Below are 20424 nucleotides of genomic sequence, written 5' to 3'. Positions count from 1 at the left end.
TACACCAGACGGCCGTTAAATTAAAATGTTTCAATATATTCGAATATAAAATCTTCTACTGTTGCTGGAGATTTGAAAATCTCTTTGATTGAATTCGTGCTTGGGGAACCCCCGTCCGCGAGAAACTGGTATAACCCTTTAGGCTACCAGCGAATAGGTATGGAAAAAAGAAGAAACAAACCTCCTCAGGAATGTGGCCCTATAATTGTTTGTGTCTTGGGTCACTTACAGTTTTCCTCAAAGCTATGTAACTGGATAATTGAAATATGACATGAAAAGGACATATACACCTAAGTGAAGTGAATTGTGTTTATGAATGCTCACATTTTTATTCCATTAGCTGTTAGCTATACAAGTTATCTGTAATACATATAAATAAAATTGGAGTGTCTGTTTGTAATATTGAAAGAGCCTCTTTTTACCACATTCATATGAATATATATACGGTACATACGCCAAAATAACATTTATTACAATATTTGTCTGTCTGTCTGTCTGTTTATTCCGACTAATCTCTGGAACGGCTGGACCGATTTTGACGGGACTTTCACTGATGATATAAGGACTTAGGCAACTTTTTTTAGACTAGCTTCACCCCGTTTCACCCGCGGTACCGGGTGATTACCGCGGGTAACATCGCGGGACTCAGCTATCAATAATAAAATTTAATGTTTCCGAAGCGAAGCGAGGGCGGGTAGCTAGTCTGTAATAATAAAAACGTTTAAACAGTTTAATCTTCTCGAAGAAGTACGCTTATGTTTATTATCTAATAAAATACATTGTAATACCATCAGTTGTCGAGTGCATTAACACCGCAATGGACTCTTCGAACGTGGTGATCTCGTGTTACCAAAAATATCTCGACAGATATGATCGTGGCGGTAGATAGCTCTTCAAATGCAAACTCATCCGAGATTAAACTTTGATAACAGTTGAGAGGAATTGTTCAAATTAACAGATATTCAAAAATTGACTAGTAACTAACATCCGACTAGTAAGCTACACTTTTTTTTATTAATTTTAGTAGAATAAAAGTTTTTTTCTGGTACCGTCAACTTTTTTTGATAATATCAATAAAGTAATTCTACTACTAATAAACAGAAAACATGTTGTTTTAACGAATTTCAACAACTTACTGTTTTTAAGTTGCGTGTTGTTTACGAGTCGTAGCAATTTAAAGCAAAAGTGGTTGACGGATGCCACACGAGGCCGTTGACCCTGCGCGTCATCTCTACATCGTTATCGCGTTTTTTATTGTGTTACATTGCGTTAGCTTTATATATTGGCTTATGTTGGTCAATCATTAAGCACACATAATGCTGGTGGTAGGACCACTTGTGAGTCCGCGCGGATAGGTACCACCGCCCTGCCTATTTCTGCCGTGAAGCAGTAATGCGTTTCGGTTTGAAGGGTGGTGCAGCCGTTGTAACTATACTGAGACCTTAGAAATTATATCTCGAGGTGGGTGGCGCATTTACATAGTAGATGTCTATGGGCTCCAGTAACCACTTAACACCAGGTGGGCTGTGAGCTCGTCCACCCATCTAAGCAATAAAAAAGAAAGTAATGCGTGTAACAGTACATAGCCGTAAATTTCTGAAGACCCGAAACCAGTACGTGTCCTGTATTGAAACTGCAATACTCGCGTGTGATTTACTCATAATACTGCCAGATCACGTTCTCAGAATTCCAGTTCGTTAACTACTAGCGTTATAGTTATACGTTTCCAGTTTAGTTTTCAAGATAGCTGGTAGTTGCCTATTGATTTCTACTAGGCCTATTTTACGGACTTTCTATATGTCGGAAACGGTCATTAGTTTGGTAGCTAAACGAAACGCAGCACGATTCCCGAGAGATGGCAGCACGATTGCGGTATCGTCGGAACTCGGCTAACGACAGAGCCTAGCCGATGGAGGCGCGTAGACGCCATCACACTTAGGTACCAACCAGCCTTCCTGAAGAGCGGTGTCTCTGTCCTAAGAACTGTCATTCGTTTTCATTTGCTAACGTCAAGAGATTACTAAATTGTTGGTGTTCTCAATATTTCTCTTAGCTCGATACTCTATTCGCCCCTACGATGTCTGACGATAGTGTTACTTATATATGTATAAATGGTGCCGGATTTGAATTTATTAAAAAATGCACAAGCATTTCCGAGGTCAATACGGGTTTAATAAGAGTTCTTGAATTAAACCGCTTGTGATGAAAGAACATTCTACAATAAAATTTTATTTTATTAAAATTTAGTACCATATTGTATTGTTAAATTCCAATGGAACAAACAACAAGGAAACGATTGAATTATACGCACATCGATGAGGACAAAACGTGATTCTCTTAATAAGGATAGTGACCCAGTAGTAATTTGTGATGTCTGTTTTGTTATTCTACGGTGTACTTTGTTGTATTTGGTATTTTCATACCCGATCCTGTGGACCGAATGGTAAACAGTCGACGTCGTCCTAAACACGTCATTACACTCCCGGCTTAAGCCCCGTGTATGCTGAAATAGCCTCTCAAGGCTATCAGCATAGATAGGCTAAAAAAAGGTATTTTCAATAGCGATGAGCAGCTATGACATGTCCTTCTTCAAACGAGGCTTGTGGAGAGTATTAAGCGGTAGGCTCTGCCCCTGGCATTGCTGAAGTCCATGGGCAACGGTAACCACTCACCATCAGGCGGGCCGTATGTTCGTCTGCCTCCAGGGGCAATAAAAAAAAAATAAAAAAACTATTAACAGTGACGCTTTTGCGGTCGTACTCTGTGGAATCGGGAAGGGTAAATTTGATATCGTGCAAATTATAAAGCAATACATACAAGGATATAGCCATAAATTTTGTCAAATTATGAAGAAGTAAAAAACGGTATTATGTGTATGTAGTATTTTCTTTCGTTTTCGCGATTCGTTGACGTAAATAAAATTGCTTTCCGTCCGTCACCAAGAAAACCGTATAATATCTGAAACTTAACAGGAGATTAAACCGTAAAAGAAATTTTAAATTTGTTTAATTAACCTATATACACTAAAACGTAAATTAGCCCATTCTCTTGGAAACATGAGGTCGAATCGATTTATATAACACTGTCACACACACACGCTTTAGACTTGTAAGCATCCCGATAGAAATCGGCAGAGTAGTGATTGATACCTACCCGTGCAGGCTCACATTACACCCGATCACTAGCAAGAACTTTTGCAGTTTGTATTGTCCTTCCATTGTCCATTTCGTTTGTAGGAAGGTTTGATGTTGGGGACACGTTTAAAATTTCCTGCACCCGCTTTTCTATGTAACTTTTTAATATTTAAATAGTAAACTGAATTTTAAAAAGACCTACCGCATTAAAGCAAGATTTGAGATAAAATCAAATTCTGTATCATTTAAAGGCTTCTCAAACTCACAAAATCTCATGTTTTTTTTGTGATTATAATCTATCTGCGAGTCTGCTACTATCAATATAGCCATGACCGTGAAGAGTACATGAAAATGTTTTATCGCGTGGTAAGAGAATGTCTTTAACCAAGTCGACTGTCGCGTACGCTTTTCGTAAACAAGGAGTATACCTTCGAATAGTTTGGTTTTAAAATTATTTCCATCGCCTTGAAGTGGCTCTTATCATTGCTTCCGCGTTATCTTTTTTATTGCACTAGGTGAGTGTGTAGTCGAGAGATTTTCGGAATGAGAGGATGCCGATGTTCATAGCACAAGGGGATTTAGACCATCCTGAGACAGTTCGAATTTTCAATTTATTTGGTACAACAGCTGTGCACCCTTCACACCGTAGCGCATGATTAATTATTGGCGGAACAGGTGCTCATTAAATCCATAAGAGTGAATTTAAAATACATATATTTTTCAAAAACCCCTGTTAACTTCGTTTTCATTGTTACATGTCCAATGACAACATCAATCCGCGCCATATTGTCGATCGTGTATTGAAAATTTGAAACAGGTTCCCTTATACAGGCTATACTTGTCTTGTTTGTGTTTAAGGTTTTACTTTCGTTTTGTCGTCATATCGATATACAATGAAATATACCCTACTCTTATGATTTTAATAGATTCTTTAAAGATTCTTGTAATTTAGAATTTGTAAATTATAAATATGTTTCTTGATGGATATACAGTGAAGTGTCTTCACTATTGTTCGACAACACGCTCCAATACTTGAAGAATATTTTTTAGTGGAGTGCTGCGTGGAATGACCTTTTCAAGAGCACACAGCCAGCCTTGAGAGATCGTAATTCTCCGTCCCTCCCTCCTGGCTGAGTCTGTGCTCGCCCACCTGTCCTGGTGAAACTGGAAAGGCCTACGGGCCACCAATAATCCTTCCTAAACTTGTCGATAGCGACGAAGAGTTCGACGAGCGAACTAACCCATATACAGCCCACTGAGTTTCTCATCGGATGTTCTCAGTCGCTCGTGAATCCGATCCGGTGGTAGATTCTGCGAAGCACTACTCTTACTGGGGCTACCAAATTCTCTTAGGTTGAGCCCGTGAGCCCGTCTACCCCCGGGCGTATCTGGAACAGCCTCTTTGGTTACTGGCGAATACGTATGAAAAAAAACTGAATGGATTCATTGCGTGTTGATGTTATAAAACAAACCGAACGCATATGTTTTATTTTAAATGTTTATGGCAGTGTTTTGTGCTCAGTTCAAAACGAAAATATTACGAAATTTATTGCGGTGTGGGAGGAGGAGTTTAAATTCTCTGAAACGTTTTACAGAATCCCCAAACATTTCACTGAATTACCTCGAAGTTTTTATTTAGGCTAAAATAAATACAGATATTGGGATAATGCATCGGTAGATTAAATTTATCGTAAATGGGTGGATGATAAAACCTTTCAATTAATACTTTTTCTTTAGTAGGTTCAATATACAGGGAATTCTCTCGCAAGCATTAATTTTTAACCTCAAATGGACAACGTTAGTAAAAGAGAAAAAAAAAATTTATTTAACTTTATACGCTTGTCTGCCATTCTCAAGATAATTAAATAAATTAAAATATATTAAATTTGGCTTATTATATAAGTAATTGTCAAAAGAAATGGAAGTATAATAATAATCTTAAACGCAAGAGGAACATAATATGAAAGTTACGTTTGATTACTAATTTGAAATTGAAATTTTCGCATCGTGGAGATTAGATATTTGTGATTTCTCTTGTATTTTTAGATACGTGTATTATAAGCATTTTGATTTGGAATCATATTGGATTCAGTTTTATTTATTGACTGCATTAAAATTCCATTCGCGTTCATGAGTCACGGAATGGATAAAAGGATTTAAAAAACTGCTGAAATATTACAACGCTATTATGATTCAACAATGCCTCAACTGTAGCTAATACTCTCTTGAGTGACGATATGACTCGTTGAGATCTCTGTTTGATTTCGCAGACAATGCAATACTGTATACTATAATGCAGAGGATTACCTGGCTAATGAAAACGATTGTGACACATTCTGAGTCGTGAATGTCTTGCGTCTAAAATCTGGGTCGATGTTTGAAGTCTTCTTGGCCTAAAGGATAAGACGTCCGGTGCATTCGTGTTGAGTGATGCACCGGTGTTCGAATCCCGCAGGCGGGTACCAATTTTTCTAATGAAATATCAACAAACGTTCACGATTTATGAGTTATAATATAATTTCAACAAATGTTCACGATTGACTTCCACGGTGAAGGAATAACATCGTGTAATAAAATTCAAACCCGCAAAATTATAATTTGCGCAATTACTGGTGGTAGGACCTCTTGTGAGTCCGCGCGGGTAGGTACTACCACCCTGCCTATTTCTGCCGTGAAACAGTAATGCATTTCGGTTCGAAGAGTGGTGCAGCCGTTGTAACTATACTGAGACCTTGGAACTTATATCTCAAGATGGGTGGCGCATTTACGTTGTAGATGTCTATGGGCTCCAGTAACCACTTAACACCAGGTGGGCTGTGAGCTCGTCCACCAACCTAAACAATAAATATATATATATAGTATACTGTTTTATACGAGTATATTATTATTGCTTTTAAAAAACATCATGGACAATAATGTAATATGTAAAAAAAAGAATGTAACAAACTTGTTAATTCTTTTGAATAATTTAAATATAAAATGAATAATGATTATAAAAATAAAATGTAAAGTTAAAGCTTTAGAAACCCGAACACTTGAGAGAAAAGCGTCTTGAAATTTTTATCGTTCCGAAAAATTATATGAGTTACGAAATCGCGAGTTTTCCCGAAAAACGAAACGACGCGTCTACCATTATTGGGTCACGGACGAATATTAACCTTCGTTCGAACGCTGGAAGTGAACGCAAACATTTTAGTTACTACTAGCGACCCGGCCCCGCTTCGCTTCGGAATCATTCAAATTAATTACGGATAGCTGAGTCCCGCGATGTTACCCGCGGCTATTGTCGTACCGCGGGTGAAGCCGTGGGGCGAAGCTAGTCTAAAAAAAGCAGCCTAAGCTACTCCTTATATCATCCAGCTACCTATCAGTGAAAGTCCCGTCAAAATCGGTCCAGCCGTTCCAGAGATTAGCCGGAACAAACAGACAGACAAGAATTGTAAAAAAATGTTATTTTGGTGTATGTACCGTATATATATTCACTAGCGACCCGCCTTCGCTTCGGAAACTGTAATTTATTTTTGATTTCTCCACTATTTAATGGATATTATTATACATATAAACTTTCCACTTCAATCACTCTACCTATTAAAAAAACCGCATCAAAATCCGTTGCGTAGTTTTAAAGATTTAAGCATACATAGGGACAGAGAAAACGACTTTGTTTTATACTATGTAGTGATATTCATGTAGTAAAAAGAGGCTATTATCAATATTACAAGCAGACACTCCAATTTTATTTATATGTATGTATAGATGACTGCCGATTTAGCTATACATTTATGACGTCATAATGTGACCGACCACAAATGATATCAACGACAGTGTGTCTATTTATAATTTAAACTGTAACGCTGCACAACTTATGTGATTTATTTAAACTGGAATCCAAGAAACATACTGGTGGTAGGATGAGTCTCTTGTGAGTCCGCACGGGTAGGTACCACCACCCTGCCTATTTCTGCCGTGAAGCAGTAATGCGTGTCGGTTTGTAGGGTGGAGGGTGTTGTAACTATACTGAGACGTTAGAACTCATGTCTCAAGTTGGGTGGCGGAATTTACGCTGTAGATGTCTATGGGCTCTGGTAACCATTGAATACCAGGTGGCCCGTGAGCTCGCCCAACCATCTAAGCAATAAATAAAAAAAATTACGTTGTAGATGCCTATGGGCTCCGGTAACCATTTAACATCAGACAGGCTGTGAGCTCCTTTACCCATCTCAACAATAAATAAAAAAAATACGAGAAATGTTTTTTTGATCTTAGTCGTATTTTTTGTACTGCTTTGTTTCTGTACCAAACCAAATCAAGCATTAACATACAATAAAATAACAAATATATGCATGCAATACTCTCATATAAAACAAATATTATACAAAGTACCAAGATTCACGAGGTCACTCTTGTGTTTATAAATATTAAGATATTTTATATCTAAGAAGGAAGTAAATAGAAAATGGTACTTGACGATGTTATCAACCTCGAAACAGTATTAGTTGTATGATCCGTTCTTCCGGGAGTCTTTGGGATTCGTGTTGGGAAAACTAATTGTTAGTTTGACACAAAACACACGAATCGATTATTCTCTACGTGATTCGAATCTATTGTAACGTCTGATGACTTTGCATATACTATTTGTTTACTCGATACTTGAGCGACAAAGAAATTTAGCTCTGGTAAAATATTAGCTGATGTTGCTATATCGTATTGTTTAGTACCACTAGCCTAGTTTATTGGTCACTAAACAATTGTCACTTTAATAATAATATCTACTAACATTACCAGTCAAAATCTAAAACATTTTGTTTTATCACGCATCTAAAAACGGATGCTTGCGTTTGTCATCTATACTATCTATACTTCTATACTAATATTATAAAGAGGAAAGATTTGTTTGTTTGTTTGTTTGTATTTATTGAATAGGCTCCGAAACTACTGAACCGATTTGAAAACTTCTTTCATTTTTTGGAAGCTACACTATCTCCTAGTGACAGGCTATTTTTTATTAACGAAAATTAGGGATCCTTACTAGAACTTTTGTTAAAGACCCCAGCGAAGCCGGAGCGGGCCGCTATTTTTTATAAAGAAATAGTGTTAAAATCTACGAAGAATATCCGTTAAGTGATATGTAACTAAAATATATGTGCCATACGTATTTTGGATATCTAGAACCTTATACCTCGCGTACTATTTATAAGCTTCCGGAGATTTCTCACGTATTGAACATGGCAGTGTTTTATCAGACGCCATGTCTCATAGAAGGTAAAATGTGATTTTAAAAGTTTTTTACGGTTATATCGAAATCGTTTTTTTTTTTCTTTTTCTACCTAATCTGATAGCTTTGAGAGGCTTTATCAGCGTCGCCTTAACTAGTAGGTGAGCTCACGGGGCTCAAACCTGATGACAACGAAATCATATCGATTCACATTTGATCGTTTCTCATGGTTGCGAGAAACATTCAACAGAATTGATACGAGGGCGGCACTGAAAATTTCGGGAATTAACGAAGTGACACAACATTACTATTTAAAAATGTATTTATTGCTTTTCGAAGTATTCTCCGCGAAATTTGACACATTTTTCCATACGATGGAACCAATCATTGAAGCAACCATTCCATTCGGAAGTTGGGGTCTCCAAAATGGCCGTTTTGTAGGCGTCCACAGCTTCTTCAGGTGATGAAAATCTCTGTCCACGCAATTTATTCTTTATTTTAGGGAAAGTATAGAAATCATTAGGGCTTAGGTCGGGGCTGTACGGCGGATGGTCTAATAATTCTATGTTTTCTTGCTCTAAAAACTCTTTTGTTCTGTGCGCGGTGTGAGAACTCTCATTGTCGTGATGGAGGATGATGCGGCGGTTGCAGTTCTCTTTACGGAGTTCAGAAACGACCTGTGGCAAACAAATGCTAGCATACCGTTCTTTGTCCCTCAAGAGGAATAGTCGTAACATGGCCGGTTTTGGAGACAAACGTGGCCACCATTTTTTTTACAACACTCCGTGAACGAACAATTTTTGTTGGCTTTAACTCATTTTCGAACACCCAAACTCGTGACTGGTTTTTTGTTTCGGGTTCGTACGCGTATATGCAGGATTCGTCACCTGATACAATGTTGTATACAGCATTTGAGGATCCTGCGTGGAATCTTTCGAGAGTTCTGACGCACCAAGTAACGCGAGCCGCTTTTTGCTTTTCACAGAGCGAATGCGGTATCCATCGGGAAAACAACTTTTTTACACCTAATTGTTCATGCAATATTATTTGTATTTGACTCATGCCAATGTCTAAAGTTGCCTGAATTTCGCGGTATGTCACATGTCGATCTTCCTCCTCAATCAGCTTACGCACAGCATCAACATTTTCTTGGGTGACTGCAGTTTTTGGACGTCCTTGACGGGGATCATCACTGAGCTTGACACGTCCACGTTGAAACTCAGCAAACCAGCGATAAATTGTGGTTTTGGATGGGGCTTCATCACCAAATGCAGAAATCATCCGGTCAACACACTGTTTTTGTGTTAAACCACTTCGAAAGTCAAAATAAATCATCGCTCTTGAATTTTCTCAACGACTAAACAAGTTTGACAAAACCTCGTGACAAGACCGAGAATCTTTTTTTAAATAAATAAATGGTATTCGATTTTTAAAACCAAGGAGTTTTCAATTAAAAAGATTTTAATATGACAGGAACAGTGGAAATATTCCATTCCCGATACTTTTAGTGCAGCCTAGTACATTGTAGGGTATAATCTTACCAAGTCAAAATAACAACGGAATTAAGTAACGAACAATTAGTAAAACTAGTAATCCTATTATAAAAGCTTCTATTTGCCAAGAGAATTACTAGGCACGGCTTGTAATTGTTGTTTGCAAAATGGCCAGAGTCTAATGCTCTTCCATTTGGCAATTGAGCGTGTGGTTACTATCCGTAATGAGAATAAGGGACAGTAATCACCATGAGTGCTTTTAGTCTATGCGTGTAATAATAGTGACTTAATCTATAGATACTTTTAAAGCTCATTAAGTAAGCTTGTTAAAAAAACTAGGTTTTATATTTAGAGAATCTTTCATTAACTTTGAAGGTTTTATCCGATAAAGTTCACGAGTGAGCGAAGTAACCCTTTTAGAAAGAGACTTACTATTACTTTCGTATTTTTTGTTCAAGAGCTACTTTTGCCAGTAAATTCGCTAGGTAATCATTTACCATAAATGTCTTCGTTTTTGGAGTGTTGTTTATTATCGAAGTTAGAACTAACTAAGCTTATCATCACTAGTTATGAACGGTTAAATTAGCGTTTCGTATTTATTCCTGAATTAACATATTTTAGTAACACATATGCAAGATTTAAGGGTTCGGAAGCGTAGCCATGCTTAAAACTCTTATTCTGGGTTTCTATCTGCTTCAGATTTTCTTACACCTTCATAATTTTAATTAAAATGTTTGACTATTATCGCTTTTTTAGAGTTGAAGTGACTTAATCCGAAATTCTTGTTTTTTTGACGCCAAAAATCTATATCTATACTTCTATACTAATATTATAAAGAGGAAAGATTTGTTTGTTTGTTTGTTTGTTTCGAATAGGCTCCGAAACTACTGGACCGATTTGAAAAATTCTTTTTCCATTAGAAGCCGACATTGTCCCTGATGAACATAGGCTACTTTTATTTATTTATTTTTTTTGTTTTCATGTGTGTTTTAATGTTTCCGAAGCGAAGCGAGGGCGAGTCGCTATGTATAATAATTGAAGTAATATTAGTTATTGTAATACTTTATTAAAAGTTATAAGGTAGGTGCGTTTGATTTAAAAGAGACGGACAGTGCACTTTGTTCTTTTCTAACTAATCTAAATTTAATTTTTAATTTTTAAGATTTATTTTTTCAACCCGATAGAATACATGCTTAAAGTCGCTCAAAGTATAAAACTCATTTTCTCACAATTTTTAGTTAAGCCACTTTTCACAATTCTAAAGGTCCTATCTAGTTCTATGCTATATAGTTAAAGCTCGGACACAGATAAAAAGCCAGTTTCCAATAACCATCTAGATCAATATGATTGTTTACGTATAGTATATTTTAATAGCAACGTAATCAATCGATCATTAAGACTCGTCGTAGCTTCTGCGAGGCGCGGCGTACCGTCCTGCTTACATAAGGTGTGGCGGTTCAAGGTCACTTATATTTGCCATCGCCGTCAGGACTTGTTGACTCGGCTCTCATATCATATTTGATAAATATTGATTTCTAATTTGCTCTTGTTTTTATTTTCTACCTTAATGCTATTTTTTTTATATATTTTTATTGCTTAGGTGGGTGGACGAGCTCACGGCCCACCTGATGTAAAGTGGTTACTGGAGCCCATAGACATTTACAACGTAAATGTAAAAAAGCCTTGAGATATGTGTTCTAAAATCTCAGTTACAGTACAACGGCTGGTCCACCCTTCAAACCGAAACGCATTACTGCTTCACGCTAGAAATAGGCAGGGTGGTGGTACCTGCCCGTGCGGACTCACAAGACGTCCTACCACCAGTAATTAACGAGAACGTCTCAAAATATGAATAACGATATTCGCAAACATACTTTTATAAAACTTCACTGTATATCCATTTAGTTCTATTTGGAGTATCACTATTACAATTAATAATAAAAAAATTGAACGCGTCTGATACGACAGATACATTTTTTTTGTTTGTTATATAAACATATATTTTATACTGCAACTAATGAACACAATTCTTAAAAGGAGATCGTAATATGTTTTTATCAGTCGCTGTTTCGTACTTATGTATTATTTCAGAGGTCGTAGTGGCAAAGAGGACGAACGTAAAACGTACCACCAATCAAGGGAGCGCTACTCTCTCGAATAGTTTAAGATAAGGGACGACACGCCACTGAATAACAATACAATTATTTGTCGTCTCAGTATCAGATCTCAGATAATAAATACATTTATAATGTTTTACGATCAGAAGGGCATTCGAGGGGACACGTAAGGTTTGTGTTTAACTAGTTGTCTCGTCAATAATGCAACCTATTTTAGATCGCGTCATAAAAATTGTATATTGGTACCAGTGCCCATTTATAGGTACATAACTAGTGATCCCCCAGTAGTCGAAATTCGATTATAAGTTTGAACATTATTACGGTTCTATTGTCAAATAAAATTATACTTCTATAGTCACTGATTTCGCCAAGACTATACTATAAACAAATAATATTAAAGACAAACAATATTAATGTATTCTCAATTTGACCAGACTTTAGACTAAAAAAATCCTGACTGAACCGAAACTTTGCACTGTGCGTTAAAAGCGGATGATAGAGCTTTTGTAACTTTTAATTGGATTCATTCGACCCTCATCTATAGTCGGATTTTTTATTAGACGAAGTAAACTGACGTTTACTGTGTTGTCAGTTTTTGATGAAATAAAGATAGTGTTGTGACAAAGTGAATAATTGAAAAAACTCCTTAATGAATGAAATTGCCTCCATTGTCTAGTGAATAGTTAGTGTGCCAAACTGCCGATATCGGGTACAGCTTTGTACATACCAACTAGTTTTCGATGACTATGTTCCTATAGTATCGACCTATACTGAATACCGAGTGTTTTAAACATTAAGCAAAACATTGCGAGGAAACTTGTAAGACTGTCCTATTTTCAATACATCATGTACTTGAAACTATAGATGTATGATGTTGTAAAATATAATAATTATAGGTAGGTAATGAAAATAAAAAACATCGCTTATTACATAATTTGTTTTTATTCATCATCAGATAAAAAATCATCACTATCGCTTTCGGTGACATTAATTATAAATCTGTCTGAAACATTGTCGATCATGTGGTCGAGACCATACATTTTGTCTTCTTCTTTAATTATATGAGACACGCAGCTACTCCATTTTTCAGGTGTGATATGTTGAAGTCCTTCTTCAAAAAGTTTTTTTACTTCTGTCATTTTGAAGGTTTTGTTATTTCTTGCAACATATCCTTTAGCTTGCGCCCATACCAACTCAATGGGATTGAGCTCACAGTGGTATGGGGGCAGACGTAACACAATTACCCCATGCTGCGCTGCCATCTCGTCCACAACATACTTATCGCAATGTTCTTGTTTGTGCTGCCGTACAATGTCTATAAGAGTAGCTTTAACCGTTGTTGCTTCGAATGAAATATTTTTGCTCGTTAGCCACTCTTGTATCCTAGGTTTAGTCCAAGACATTGTAGGCAGCGATTCTAGTTTCCTGGAGTGGTAGGGGGCATCATCCATCACTACTACGGAATTAGGTTTTAGTTTTGGCAAGACCCCCTAAACCACTTCTCAAAGGAATCAGCATTCATCTCTTGATGATAATCTTCTTTATTCTTTTTGGCTTCAAATATTAATAGGCTGTCTTCTACGAATCCTTCTTCCCCGCCTATATGGCCGATAATTAATCGTTTGCCCTTTCCTAAAGGCTGTTTTAAACCAGTGGTCAAGCCATCTAGGAAGGCCTGGCGGGACGATAAAACTGTTTGGTCAATCCATACCTTTTTCGGTGCATGACCTTCAAGACAGTGAAAAATATTAATTAATTATTGAAAGTACAATTTAATGTAAAGAAAACAGAAAATTGTAATTACCTTCGTTGATCCAGGTTTCATCTTGGTAATAAATATACCTTCCTTCCTTTCGATACTCTTTAATATTTCGAAGGTATCGCTGGCGCCATAAAATTATGTCCTGTCTGTCGATTAAAATACTTTGTCTTGATTTTCTGATATAATTGAAATTTAAATGTTTCATAACATTTCTTAATGTACTCCAAGAAAAATCGGGCAAGTCTGGATCTTCATTGACAACCTTAAGAATCTGCAAAGTAATAAAAAAAGTTTTTGAGTAAGGAAGTCCACGCAATCTAATACTTTGGTTTTACAAAGAAAATTATGGTAGACACAGAATATAATGCAGTAGAAGGAATAAAGTTTAAGATACCTTTATAATGGTGGGTGGCTCATTTGCATAAAAAAATGATGTACTTTTCGCCTTATAGCGGCAAAAGTAAAATCGTCTAATTTATCTTTGAAACTGTGTTTCGGTCCACGTTTCTCGGGAGACTTAAATTGTTCATTTTGTTTGTGTTCTTTTAATACTCTGTAAACTGAGGTCACACCAATTCCCAAAATGTCAGCTGTTTTCGAAACACATTCTTTTTTTTCGGGAGCTTCAATAGGTAATAGTGAAGCAGCTTTCTCCTCAAATACGTGTTTGTAGACGTTTTGTATCATAGCTTTTTCGGTAACGCTTAAAGCAATCCGCGGTCTCTTCTTTCTTGGAGACAAACTTTGGCTTGACGTGCTTGGTTGAGGATCCATATCGTTTGTACGGAACAATATAGCAACAAATAAACACAACAATTTCCACAAACACAACGTAACGAAAAACTTAACAAAAACAATAACTAAACAGCGTGAGCGCAGAAAAAACATTCGTGCTATCAGACCAGAGGTTAGAAGCCGAATTACAAACAAAATGGCAACTGACGCGCGCGGCGTTGATCGGTGTTGGCACTAGTCGCCGCGCCGCGCTTTGTAATAAGCTGTCAAAAAACTGATTGTAGTTACATACTACTAGTAACTTATATCAGAGCACTTTTGTACAATTTTATTTTAAATTAGAAATAATATTCTTTTATAGTTTGAAATGATTAACTATTCACACTCATTGTTCATTCATCTGATTGAACAAGAACGCATCACTATTACTTTAAATATAGCAACATTATTTTACAAAGTGACATTAGCTACTGTCAGTGGGCTTCGTCTAATTAAAAATCCGACTATAGAGATGGGCTGCAAAGTTTTTAATACGCTTTTATTCGCTTCAGACGTATGTATGTTAGTATGTTACGGAATCTTTGAACAAGATTTTGACCATCTTGAAAACGTCGGATTAACTCGAAATTTGGTGTATTTATTAAGAAACGATGACAATTCAATATTTAAAAAAAATTTAAAAATAATGAAAAAATTTAAATTCAACTAAAAAATGAAAAATAAATAATAGTTTAAAAAACTAATAAAATACGCTTATATAGAAAATCCAACAAAAAATAGAAAATAAATTTTAATAAATTTGAATTAAAAATAGTGTAAGAAAAAATTATTTTATTGTAAAAAAAGCGTGGGGTGCACGGTATCAGTAGTTATAAATATTTTATGAACGGATATGAGTAGAAGGATTATTTTGATAATATCCAGAAAAGCACCCCTATCCCACACTCCCAAATTTATTAAATTTATTGTCTTTAATTATTTTACTACTTTTGCTAAGTGTGGTCTGCCCGGATATCATTTCTTGAAAAAAATCTTTAAAAAAAAAACTTTAAATCTTGTGTCAAGGGTAGCAAGAAGCGGCTTCGCCTTAAGCGTAAAGGAACTCGCGGCGCCCTTAAAGCGTTCATTACTTTGTTATTCTAAGAATGGGAGTGCTTTGTCTAGATGGTGGCATTTCTGAATATTTCATTAGTTAAACTAATATAAACTTGACGTGATGTAGTTTTCATTACCGCGTTCGTTATGTAATTCGCAGATTCGCAATTCAATAGACTACCACAATCGTTAGCTTTATTGGTTATGCTAGTTGAAATCAAGGTCTAACCTATGACAATTGGCAGACTCTGTAGACACCACAACATTGATGCCGTTGTCTACTTTGATGAGAGAGACAGTCAGATATTTAAGTCTCAGATCCGTCGATGTAGACTTTCCAAAGCTTCTAACACACGATCGCAATCTATAGACACAACCCACTGAGCTTCTCGCGGGATCTTCTCAGTGGGTCGCGATTCGATCCGGGGGTAGATTTTACTAGTGTTCGCAAATTCTCTCAGGTTGAGCCCGTAAGCTCACCTACACTTCTGCGCGTAGTTGAAATAACCCGTTAGGCTACCGACGAAACGGCTGGAAGAAAAAAAAACACGAAAGCATTGGACTAATTAGTATAATTATGGACGGATTATATGTATACTATTATTTTAATATAATAAAGCTGAAGAGTTTGTTTGTTTGAACGCGCTAATCTCAGGATCTACAGTTCCGATTTGAAAAATGATTTCAGTGTTAGATAGCCCATTTATCGAGGAGGCCATAGGCTATATAACATCACGCTAATGTTTCAAAATCGGGTTTTTTTCCCTTTTGAAAGCTTACACTGCGTGCGCTGCGGAAACGGTTAAAGTTTTGCTAAAGTAATGTGTGAGAGAATTGTTCCCCTTTAAAAGATCTAAAAAAATATCCTTAACATTCTATTATTCAAAAATGTTTTCACTTTCTACGTAAATGAAGAGGCGGGTAAAATTTTGCGTTACGCCAAAGTAACTATTAAACGCGGACGAAGTCGCGGGCAAAAGCTATGATAGCATAAATTGCTTGAGATCTGAGTTTTCTTACGATTGTCAAATCATTTTACTAACTTTACTAATTTAAAGACTTCAAATAAATTGAAATTTGTCAGCTAATCTCAAAGAATCAATATACACTTGTACTCTGTTTATTCTGTTGGCCTTTTGTTCACTTTAGCATTCAATAATACCAGTGTTTTTGTAAACGTTATACACATGGCGACTTTAGAATGCAATGCCGAACCAGCTGGCGGGAAGCCGGGTGTTCTCTCGCAGGTGTCCTACCGGTTTCCTGAGTGAGACTCTTGAGATGAATATCGGCAATTTTCTAGGCTAGTTTCACCATCGTTTCTTTACCTAAATTGGAAAATATGTTTTGAATTTTTGTACAAAATATTATTTTGCGATGAATTTTCATTCATTGTATCATATCTAAAATAAACTTTAAGAGGCTTTTAATCAATATAAAACATGGAATTGTTAAGTTTACTGCACAATTGGTTAAGGTTTCACCATTTTGAATGGTTTTATTTGCACGATTATCGATCGATGATTTCTTTACATCTCTTCGAAGGTAGTCCAACTGTAAATGCCATGACGACGCGCTAATATACTCACCAAAACATGTCTGTGTAGCGTAACGAATCTTAAAGACGCTAATTGTAATACTCACTATTTCCAAACAATAATGAATCACAATTCAATTTACCTCGAACGTTGTTTAATACAATTGTCTTAAGTTACAATGGTATTTGTATATATTGTAGAGTAGTAGTGTATTGTATTGCACAAAAACGGCCTTTAAGCTCGCGCATAAGTAGCTTAGCAGAACACAATTCCCGGGAAGACGAATTATTAACCTCTACAGGGACGAATTTTTTAAAGTATAAAAAAAATGAATTTAGTTTGTTTGTTTTGTTCATTTTATATTGAAAACAATTAAATAAGTAAAAAAAAGAGTGAGTATTAATAAAAGTGTACGTGGCCATTTAGTGTACAATTAGAAATATGTAAATAATTAAACCAATCGTCCACACACATATTTTATGTGCCAATATCCCTGTAGAGGTTAAAAGTATATTTAGTCATAAAACATGTGGAAACCGACCAATTATTTAAACAGAGGAACAAAATTCCAGAGAGGAAAAAAACTGTCCAGTTTGTGTGTGCAATCGTTCAGAACGAACTTCGATAGAATTCAACGATAACAAAGATTAACAACAACCTTCGATATTCTTGTCGACTTGTTTTTACTGGTAAAAGAGTGGATATGACAGTTTACACGGCTTGGTGTCTCTTTTTTACCTATTTCTGCTGCTACGCTGTCATGCACTTTGTTTGTGAAGAGGCGGACAGCCGCTGTTCACTACAAGACTTTGATTTCATATCTCGGGTGGGTGACGGCGTTCAAGATGTGATATATGTAAGCTCTAGTAACTATGTAACACCAGATGATCCGTGAGCCTGATCACCCATTAATGTAATAAAAAACGTTTGTGCTTGAGGAGTATTGTAAAAGGCAGCGTATGAGTGCGATCGAGACTAATGCCTCATAATAAAAGGGCTCAGGCTCTGTACAGGGTGATGAACTCGAGTGAAATATGTTAAGCAGCCGCTCTTAAACCGTCACCGTTTACGTTATTCGAAGCGTGGGTGCTACTACCCGAGGTTAAGGAAATTGCTTTACGAATTTAACAAAAGAGACTTACGCAAAATCCACTTGAGGTTCGTGTGGTAATCGATTGTGGTTACAATCTGTGCCTGCCGGGTTATTGCCACACAATTGTTTGTCAATACTTCATAAATTTAAGAAAGAGCTTGTGATTTTAGCATTTTTGTTTGAAATAGAAGGGGTACCTATCGTGAGTGAGTGCCTAACCACATTGTAATGTTGACGACCTTATTCTAACCAGCAAACTCATGTCGGAACAGCAGAGACGCCAAGAGCTTTTCTGTAGCCCATCCGTAAAACTTTGAGATTTTCTAAAAGACGATATAATGGCCTCTTGATTGATGTCGAACAGGATACCATTCGATTTTTACCCAAAGGCAAGAAACCAACAATGTGTGATGTCCGCGGTGAGCCAGAATTTATTCACAATAATAATCACAAAATCAACAAAACTACGGAAGTATCGAACGTTGAACTTTACAGATATGTTTTTGTACTGCATGTTATTTTGTGGATGTCAAATGTAACCGGTTGTCCGTGTTTATGATTTTGTTTTTCATTACGATCGTACATGTATAGGTTGTGTCGTCCTTCGACCCGGTATGTGCCGCTGAAATAAACTGTTGACTACCCCACATCTACTACTTTACTGCACGCCCAATAATACCGACAGCTACACAAATCTTTTGTATGGGTGATTTTTGTTAACCGGCCCGTTTCCTTCATTGTGAAAGTCCACTAAGCAAGTAGATGTGTAACAGCCACGTTATGAAACCTTGGACGCTTTAAACTTGTCTGTTTATTTGATGGATTTCTAATGAATTTTGTTATGATTGTTAAAAGGACTATTATGGTGGTTGTGTTTTACCACAGCAACAATTATTTTAAGACAAATTTAGATATACTAGAGGTTCCGCAGTAGTCGCAATTCGACTATAATTAATTGGAATTGTAAGTTTGTGCACTATTATGATTGTATTTTATACTTCTATAATCACAAATTTTGCCAATATTAAACTTTAACAAAGACAAACAATAATTAATCTATTCTCAATTTGACAACAGACGTCAAGAACAAAAGTTTGACAATAAATAGTATGCATGCGTGTGTGCGTCAAATACATGGTATGTAGTGTGTGTAATGTTTTCTTTATTGATTTAATGTACCTTTATGCATTATTTTAAAAAACTATTCGCATTGTGCACTTCTTTGCTATATTCTTTATAAGTGTGGAAAATGTCATAGTTCTCCGCCCGCGCAATTTTCGTAAAAAGGGATACAAAGTTTTTGCTTTACATATTAATATATAGATAAGGAGAGAAAGAACACCTACTTGTTCTGGTTGATATATTTCGTACATTTTTGAAAATCGTTGAGCCTTTTATTGAAATTATATGAAATACTTTTGTACCGAAACCCAATTCTGAAAAAAGATTACGAAAAAATCCTTTGAGAGCAACTCGAATTGTTATTACTTTCCTAAAATAGAACGTTGTGTAATTTAGTATAAAAGGGAAATTAAAATGAAATTGAGTTGTGTGGTTCGTGGTGGCTTAGCACCACCCCGTCTCCTTCCTGAGTAAAAGGTGCTTAAATATTCCTCGGGGAATGAGTAGCAATATTCTCCAACCTGGGGCCAAACCGTGTCAAATTGCTATTCCTGTGATGTGGTCTCTTTGAAGAACTGTAGTGCTCTTTAAAAAGATACTTAGTTATCGGTAGGCAGCGGCTTGGCTCTGCCCCTGGCATTGCTGAAGTCCATGGGTGACGGTAACCACTCACCATCAGGTGAGCCGTATGCACGTCTACCTACAAAGGCAATAAAAAATAATTCACAATCATTTTCATGAATTTAGGTACATACTAAATCGCTTAAAGAGAAATTGTACTGACCTTCCTGGAAATGCCGAACAGACGAAGATAATTAAAAAATGAGGAAGTGGTAGTAGAGGAGAGAGTGGTAGAAGTGGTAGTGGTAGAAGAGCAGTAGAAAACAAGTAGTTCTTAAAATTATTAGAATTATATTTAGATTTATTTTTATTGTTGTTTTGTCTTTAGTGCCGTTCACTTTAGCCATCCGTCGGCATGACACGAACCTGTTAGTATGAGGGTCCACAAACAAAATAAGGTGATGAGGTACAACTTCCAAAGACGACCTACGAGGAAGTCGACGGTCGCGTCCTTTATGGCTTCTAATTAATAGCAAGACAAGACTTACCCTGCAGATTC

The 20424-nt window shown here is 36.4% G+C and overlaps 1 protein-coding gene and 1 long non-coding RNA gene across 4 annotated transcripts in view; one reads left to right on the top strand and one right to left on the bottom strand.

Annotated features, from left to right (window-relative positions):
- The window catches only part of LOC114240522 (serine/threonine-protein phosphatase alpha-2 isoform), a 53066-nt gene that overhangs the window by 14242 nt on the left and 18400 nt on the right, over window positions 1-20424 (top strand). The window lies entirely within an intron of this gene.
- On the bottom strand, window positions 12883-14959 carry LOC149501367 (uncharacterized). Its single transcript, XR_016324371.1, has 2 exons — window positions 13764-14959; window positions 12883-13687 (listed from the first exon to the last, which is right to left on the bottom strand). It is a non-coding gene; the product is annotated as an uncharacterized LOC149501367 (long non-coding RNA).

This window comes from Bombyx mandarina, chromosome 16 (genome assembly GCF_030267445.1).
Source record: "Bombyx mandarina strain Sakado chromosome 16, ASM3026744v2".
In the NCBI taxonomy this organism is placed as follows: domain Eukaryota; kingdom Metazoa; phylum Arthropoda; class Insecta; order Lepidoptera; family Bombycidae; genus Bombyx; species Bombyx mandarina.
This window is presented reverse-complemented; position numbering and strand designations above follow the sequence as displayed.